This window comes from Chlorocebus sabaeus, chromosome 19 (genome assembly GCF_047675955.1).
Source record: "Chlorocebus sabaeus isolate Y175 chromosome 19, mChlSab1.0.hap1, whole genome shotgun sequence".
Lineage (NCBI taxonomy): Eukaryota > Metazoa > Chordata > Mammalia > Primates > Cercopithecidae > Chlorocebus > Chlorocebus sabaeus.
In genome coordinates, this window is record NC_132922.1 from 12,367,421 (window position 1) to 12,376,282 (window position 8,862).

The following is an 8,862-nucleotide window of genomic DNA, read 5'->3' on the forward strand; positions in this document are numbered from 1 at the left end:
CTGGGGTGCAGTGGCACAATCTTGGCTTACTGCAACCTCTACTACCAGGTTCAAGCGATTCTCCTACCTCAGCCTCCCAAGTAGCTGGGATTACAGGTGCCCACCACTACACCTGGCTCAAACCTATAATACCAACACTTTGGGAGAACATGGCAGGAAGATCACTTGAGGCCTGGAGTTTAAGACCAGCCTGGGCAACACAGGGAAATCTTGTCTCTACAAAAATTTAAAAATAAGCCGGCAGTGGTGGTGCGTGCCTGTAGTCCCAGATACTCAGGAGGCTGAGGTGGGAGTTTTGCTTGAGCCCAGGGGTTTGTGGTTGCAGTGAGCTATGACTGTGCCACTGCACTCCAGCGTGCGTGACAGAGCAAGGTCCCATATCAAACAAACAAACACCTCATGAAGTAAAACATTACCAACACAACTGAAGACTCCTGAATAGCCCTAGGAGTAAATCTCTTTCCTCCCCATCAAATTCTTCATTTTGCTGAATTTGTTGTCAAATGATCCCATACATTTCTTTATTCTTACATTACATATATATGTGGCCCTAAATAATAAAGCATACTGTCTTGCATTCAGCCAAAACTGAGACATCAGTGAGGTGCCAGCTGCAATGGATAGAGAAGTGACTAATCAAGAGAGTCCCTGGAGCCAGGCGCAGTGGCTCACGCCTGTAATCCCAGCACTTTGGGAGGCCGAGGCGGGCCGATCACGAGGTCAGGAGATCGAGACCATCCTGGCTAACACGGTGAAACCCCATCTCTACTAAAAATACAAAAAATTAGCCGGGCGTGGTGGCGGGCGCCTGTAGTCCCAGCTACTCGGGAGGCTGAGGCAGGAGAATCTCTGCCAGGAGGGAGAGATTGCAGTGAGCCGAGATCGCACCACTGCACTCCAGCCTGGCTGACAGTGTGAGACTCCGTCTCAAAAAAAAAAAAAAAAAAAAATTCCCTGGGACATGGAGTTGCAGGAATAATCACCTGAATAACCAATTACAATTGGGGTTAAGTCTACAAAGCAAAAGCACCGGCAGTTCGAGAGTCCCCACTGAGAGAGCTGCCTAGTCTGGGGGTTAGCCTGACCCAGGTTTAGGGATGGTACAAAGGCACCAGGGACATTCACATTGTCTTGACAAGGCACCCTCTACCCTGGGTATCTCAGATGGCTGCATTGCCAACCTCCCCTCCACCATACTTCAATAACTCCCTTCCTCCAAGGGATTTCACCCCTCTGTGGCAGAGAGCAAAAAGCCTGTCCTGAACACTACCATCCCAATTCAATTCACAAGTACTGCCAAGGGAGTCAACTTCTTCATTTTCCAATCTTAGAAACGGTCTTTGCAGTGATTCCAATGGTAAAGAAGGCAAAGACAAAGCCACATGGATCTGCTCACACTGACTTATTTACTCTGAGCAGTAGCCAGTTGGGGAGGGGGTAATGGCCTGCAGAACCCCCATAACTTCTCAAACATACATGCCTGTAATTACATATTTATACAAAAGCAAAAGTCCTTCCTTTTGACTCCACCCAGTACCAATCTGAACCACCCTCAGATTAGGTAGGGGGGTGTGTGTGTGGGTGTGTGTGTGTGGGTGTGTATGGGTGTAGGCTTGGTGGTGTATTTATTTGGCACAGTCCTTCCTGGAGATGACTCTAATGCTAGTTACTTTTCCTTCAAATATGTGCACACTATATTTTGCCTCTATTATCAAAATTATGTAAATACCAGCACTTTTTTCATTATATCTTAGAGACACCAGTTGGTGTTTAACTGACCTATTGCTGTTTTCACTTTGTCCTTATGTTCTGATTTTTGATGCCAGCCTGTTGTTCTTCACATTATTAAGTCTATGAGTCTATGTACTTCTTTTTTTTTTTGAGACGGAGTCTTGCTCTGTCCCCAGGCTAGAGTGCAGTGGCACGATCTCGGCTCACTGCAACCTCTGCCGCCTGGATTCAAGCAATTCTCCTGCCTCAGCCTCCCGAGTAGCTGGGACTACAAGGCACCTGCCACCATGAGCAGCTAATTTTTGTATTTTTAGTAGAGATGGGTTTTCACTATGTTGGCCAGGATGGTCTCCATCTCTTGACCTCGTGATCCGCCCACCTTGGCCTCCCAAAGTGCTAGGATTACAGGACTGAGCCACCTTGCCCAGCAAGTCTATGTACTTCTAAAGTACAATAGACTGTAACATCATTACATTAATTACATACATTGTGGTCAGTTCACCTTACTATTTTATTTCTCAGCAGGATGCTGCCAGATTTGCTCTCTGACTCTCTCAGCTCCATGTCTGATCAACAACCCTGTATCTGTCTGGGGAACACAAAGGAATCTATTTCTAAAAAGATGAAACTACTCTTAACTCCTGTTCAGAGGCTAGGCACAGTAGCTCATGGCTGTAATCTCAGGACTTTGGGAGGCTGAGGCAGGAGAATTGCTTGAGACTAAGAATTCAAGGCCAATCTGGCCAACATAGAGAGACCCTGTCTCTAAAAAAAAAAAAAAAAAGCGGGCCGGGTACAGTGGCTCATGCCTGTAATCCCAGCACTTTGGCATGCAGATCGTCTGAGCTCAGGAGTTCGACACCAGCCTGGGCAACACAGTGAAACCTGATCTCTACTACAGCTACAAAAAAATTAGCTGGGCATAGCGGCGTGTGCCTGTAGTCCCAGGTACTCAGGAGGCTGAGGCAGCAGAATCGTTTGAACCTGGGAGGCGGAGGTTGCAGTGAGCCAAGATCATGCCACTGCACTCCAGCCTGGGCGACAGAGCTCAAAGAAAAAAAAAAAAAGAAAAAACATTTTTTTTGGCCAAGCAAGGTGGCTCATACCTGTAATCCCAGCAATTTGGGAGGCAGAGGCAGGCGGATCACTAGAGGTCAGGAGTTTGAGACCGGCCTGGCCAACATAGTGCAACCCTATCTCTCCTAAAAATACAAAAATTAGCTGGGCATGGTGGCGCATGACTGCAGCTACTCAGGAGGCTGAGGCAAGATAATCGCTTGAATTGGGGAGATTCAAGATTGTGCCACTGCATCCAGCCTAGGCGACAGAGTGAGATTTTGTCTCTAAAAATAAAAATAAAACTCTTGTTCAGCTACTATGAAATTTGGTCTGCAGTTTGGCATATACCTACTCCCTCCCCGCCAGCCTAAGAGGGCTGAATTTCCTGTTTGTGTTTGTCAGAAGCCAAACAAGAATCCCAATCATCTGTTCTTCTGAAAAGATGAAAGAACTGTTTGTGACCACGTCAAAGACAAGGGCCTGCAGCAATTCAGGAGACTGTCAGGGCCTCCTGAGCACCAGCAGGCCTAGCCACACAGTCCTGGCAGGTCTGACCTTTAATGCTTGAGCCCCAACAAGAATGAGTGAATGCTCAGAGACGGGGCCCTACAAGCGACAGAGCCGATGGTCTCTGGCCAAAGTGACCCAGTAGTTCTTTTGGGTCAGTGTTACGGCTTCTCCAGAACTGAAAAGCCGCTACTGAAGTGGCCTTGGTCCCTTAGTCTTTGGTCAGTCTAAGCCTGTGATACAGTCTTTAAATCCATTTATATCTAACAGGCCAAAGAGCTTTTATCTACTAGGATCCCCATGAGTTAGAAGGCTGCTAGAGTATTATAACAATTTTTTGTTATCAAAAAAATGTTTTCTTCGGCCGGATGCGGTGGCTCATGCCTGTAATCCCAGCACTTTAGGAGGCTGAGGTGGGTGGATCACGAGGTCAGGAGTTCAAAATCAGCCTGGCCAAGATAGTGAAACCCCGTCTCTACTAAAAATACAAAAAAAATTAGCCGGGTGTGGTGGCAGGCACCTGTAATCCCAGCTACTCAGGAATCTGAGGCAGAGAATTGCTTGAACCTGGGAGGCAGAAGTTGCAGTGAGCTGAGATCATGCCACTACACTTTAGCCTGGGCGACAGAGCCAGACTCCACCTCAAAAAACAAAATTATTTTTCGAATTAGAAAGGTCCATTTGCTGAAGCAAAGGGCAGGGTGGATGTATCATCCAGTGCATTCCAAAAGATAAATATGAAGCATTTGTGTGTGGGGTGTAGTATTTGTCACATATTGTCAATTATAAGTCCCCCTTCTGATGTACATCTTTTTTTTTTTTTTTTTTTTTTGAAACAGAGTCTCCCTGTGTCGCCCAGGCTGGAGTGCGTGGTGTGATCTTGGCTCACTGCAAGCTCCGCCTCCCGTGTTCACACCATCCTCCTGCCTCAGCCTCCCAAGTAGCTGGGACTACAGGCGCACACCACAATGCCCAGCTAATTTTTTGTATTTTTAGCAGAGACGCGGTTTCACTGTGTTAGCCAGGATGGTCTCAATCTCCTGACCTTGTGATCTGCCCGCCTCGGCCTCCCAAAGTGTTGGGATTACAGGCGTGAGCCACCACGCCCAGCACATCTTGTCAATTATAAGCCCCTCTTTCTGATTTAGATCTTTAAGATGCATTAACACGGGGCCAGGCGCGGTGGGTGACAGAGAGTCCATCTCAAAAAAAATAAATAAAGGGATGCATTAACACTTAATCTCTAGATTTGTGAGTCATTCAATTTATTTATGTATTTATTTATTTTTGAGATGGAGTTTCGCCCAGGCTGGAGTGCAATGGCGTGGTCTCAGCTCACTGCAATCTCCACCTCCCGGGTTCAAGCAACTCTCCTACCTCAGCCTCCTGAGTAGCTGGGAATACAGGCGCATGTCACCACGCCCGGCTACTTTTCTTGTATTTTTAGTACAGATGGGGTTTCATCATGTTAGCCAGACTATTTCTATTAGGCCCGGCCTATTTTTATTATTATTACACTGTAATATATAATGATGGCCAGGTGTGGTGGCCATGTAATCCCAGCACTTTGGGAGGCCAAGGTGGGTGGATCACTTGAGGTCAGCAGTTTGAACCCAGCCTGGTCAGTAATGGCAAAAGCCAGTCTACTAAAAATATAAAAATTAACTTTGTGTCGCGTGCTTGTAATCCCAGCTACTCAGAAGGCTGAGGCAGGAGAATTGCTTGAACCCAGGAGGCGGAAGTTGCAGTGAACCAAGATCGCACCATTGCAGCCTGGGCGACAGTGAGACTGTCTCTAAAAAAAAAAAGCTACATAGGCCTCTCACAATTTGCCCACAGAGAAATTCCTTGTAGGCCTCCAAGATCTTTACACCAAAACAGTTATGTGGACTTTCACCCTGACAATGTACATGGATGGTTTATCATCACAAGCACAGGACAAAGGACAAAACTAAAAAGTCATCCCTCTGCTCGCCTGAGACAAACACATATCTGACTGCTGCCCTCTGCTCTATGATTATTTTATCTTATGTGAAAATGCAGATTAACTGAGCATGAGCAGAAAGCATCCGTGAAGACTAATCAAAGACTCAGAAGAGGATACATGGACACATGGAGCTGGGAAACAACACACACGGGAACCTGTTGGGGGTTGGGGGAGGGAGAGCATCAGGAAGAATAGCTAATGGATGCTGGGCCTAATGCCTAGGCAAGGGGTTGATCTGTGCAACAAACCACCATGACACACGTTTTCTCGTGTAACAAACCTGCATATCTTGCACATGTACCCCAGAACTTAAAATAAAGGTTGATGATAAAGGTCAGGTGTGGTGGCTCAAGCCTGTAATCCCAGCACTTTGAGAGGCCGAGGCGGGTGGATCACCTGAGGTTGGGAGTTTGAGACCAGCCTGGCCAACATGCTGAAATCTCATCTCTACTAAAAATACAAAAATTAACCGGGCGTGGTGGTGGGCGCCTGTAATCCCAGGTACTCAGGAGGCTGAGGCAGGAGAATCACTTGAACCTGGGAGGCAGAGGTTGCAATGAGCCCAGATCATGCTACTGAACTCCAGTCTGGCCAACAGAGCAAGATTTTGTCTCAAAAAAACAAAACAAAGCAAAACAAAACAAACAAACAAAAAACCTTGATGAAAGAAATCAACAACATCAACAAAAAAGACTGGGAGGAATGCAACTGCTTGCCTCTTTTATCTACCCTCCCTATACCTGCTTTTTTTCCTTTCTTCCCTTTAAAAATTGAGGTTCCCCAGACTCTTCTCAGAAAAGAAACATGGACCACTGCTTTTTCTGTGGTTCTGTGTTCTTTTTCCCCAAGTGCGTTCTTAACCTTGGCAAATGAACCTCTTAAAGTGATTGAGACTTGCCTGGGTCATATTCTTTTTTTTCTTTTTCTTTTTTTTTGGCTGGAGTGCAGTGTCTGGGATCACAGGTGCTTGCTCCCGCATTTGCCTAATTTTTGTAGTTTAGATGGGGTTTCACCATCGTGGCCAGGCCGGTCTTGAACTCCTGACCTCATGATCCACCCACCTCGACCTCCCAAAGTGCTGGGATTACAGGCCTGAGCCACCGCACCCGGCCTGGGTCATGCTCTTTTATTTACCCTATTAACCCTTCGCAATCCTCATCATCTCTTGCCTGGATGACTGCACTTGCCTCTTTTTAATCTGCCTGCTCCTGCCCTCCCTCACTCTGAATTTATTCACACTGCAGTCATAGGGGTCCTTTTATTATGTCACTTTGCTTAAAATTTTCCAGAGGTTTCCATCTTACTGGAAAGAAAAGACAAAGGCCTTACAGCCGCCTACAAGCCCTTCAGGATACAGTCCTCTTCTGTCTTTCCTCCTTGTCCTACTTCAGCCACACTCGGCCTCACGGCCTTCGCACTTGCTCTTTCCTCTGTCAGCAAGGCTAGATACCTCACTTTAGGTCTGTGCTTGGATGTCCCTGGATCAGGGAGGCCTCCCCAGACCCCAATGCAACACTGTGTAACCTGCATACTCTGCTCCTTCACAAGCACACATGCATTCTCTCTTTTCCCTTTTTCTTTGCTTTCATTTTAGTTAGCAACTGCTTGACATAAACACTTTTTGTGTCCCTCCTAGAGTGTAAAATCTGTGAGTGCAGGAACTTGTTCACCACCTTGACTCAGTGCCTATCTGGCACAATGCCTGGCCTTTTAGTCATTCGACCCTTGTCCAGTGAGTCCGTGACTGTCTCTTTGTGTTTCCGGGGCAACTGACATCTCAACGGCTTTTGTTTTTTGAGACAGAGTCTTGCTTGCTCTGTCGCCCAGGCTGGAGTGCAGTTGGCTCGCTGCAACCTCCGCCTCCCGGTTTCAAGCGATTCTCCTGCCTCAGCCTCCTGAGTAGCTGAGATTACAGGCATACGCCACCACGCCTGGCTACTTTTTGCATTTTTAGTAGAGACGGGGTTTCACCGTGTTGGCCAGACTGGTCTCGAACTCCTGACTTCAGGTGATTTGCCTGCCTCAGCCTCCCTAAGTGCTGGGATTACAGGCGTGAGCCACCTTGCCTGGCCTCAAGGGCCTTTTTGAAGCTCCTTTTTTTATGGTATGTTCCCAATAATCTGGGAAACACTCAGCACCCACACTGAGGGGCCAAATCTCCCCGCTTCTAGCCATCTGTTGAATTGAGACGTTAGATGGGCCCGTCTCGAGGGCCCTAACAGCTCAACAGTTGTGTGACGCCATTTGGCCAAGCTTGCAGGGCTTTAAAATGCAGTTTGAGAGGACAGGAAGCAGGTAAGGAGAGGGAAGCCAGTCTGGAAGGAATTGAGCGGAGAATGTGGGCTAGCCTGGTTAAACACTTGTCCTTAGCTTTCACTTTTTATGCATCTAAAGACCATCACTCTGAAACCTTGTTCGCCCGAGAGTGCTGGGGTCTTCTCGGGGCCTTCTGAGGAGCGCCGTTTAACGGCAGCAAAGTGCCCACGGAGTCCACTGGGGCTCCAACCAGTTTTTTTTTTTTTTTTTTTTTTTTTTTTTTTTTTTTTTTTGAGACATGGTCTCGCCCCGTCGTCCAGGCTGGAGTGCAGTGGCAGGATCTCGGCTCACTGCGACCTCCGACTCCCGGGTTCAAGCGATTCTCCTGCCTCAGCCTCCCAAGTATCTGGGACTACAGGCGCCCGCCACCATGCCCTGCTAATTTTTGTATTTTTCGTAGAGACACGATTGTGCCATTTTGGCCAGGCTGGTCTCGAACTCCGGACCTCAGGTGATCCTCCCGCCTCGGCCTCCCAAAGAGCTGGTATTACAAGCGTGAGCCACCGCGCCGGGCCTCCAAGCACATTTTGTTTCTGTATTAGCAACAGCTGTGCTCGGCCGGAGACGGTGAAAATACACGGTTCAGAAAATGCACCTCGATGTGAACCAAGTGTAGCTGAGGACGGTTTAACCTGGAGCGGACATCGCCACCTCACAAACTCCCGAAAGAAAGGGACATGGCGCATCCATCATGGCTGCCGGAGACAGAACAGCGAGAGGCAACGGAAAGGAAATGGCGCCGGAGCCCGCCGCCATTCTCAGCGGGCCCAGGGCTGCGGGGCGAGAGGGCTGCCGGCGCCATGTAGGAAGGCCAGCCAGGGAACTTAAGACCCTCCCGACTTCTGGCACCAGGAGACCCTGAAACTTGATAACAATATGGAGGACGGTTATTGTCTCTGCAAAGCAACTTCCACAAGCCGGCCGCGGGGTCTGTCCCGAGATCGGAATCAGACAAAATCCTCTATTCTCTAAACAGAATGCGTTACGCATACTGCGCATCTTCGCAACAGCGGGCCGGCTAACGACGCAAAGAATGTTACGTCGCACCAGAGGCGCTTCCTCCCACCTCACCCCGCGTTCTAGTTCAGGTGGCGCGAGAACTCTACGCTCGCTCCGTACTTTGTTTTTCTTGTACAGACCGCAAAATACGCCGATCGTCGCAACTGACGTAAAGCGCTTCCAAGAATACCCGTAGTTCCCCGCGGAGCCCTCGGGCTATTCCGAGACGCTGTTTACGTATCGTCTCCGCCGTACGTAGCGTT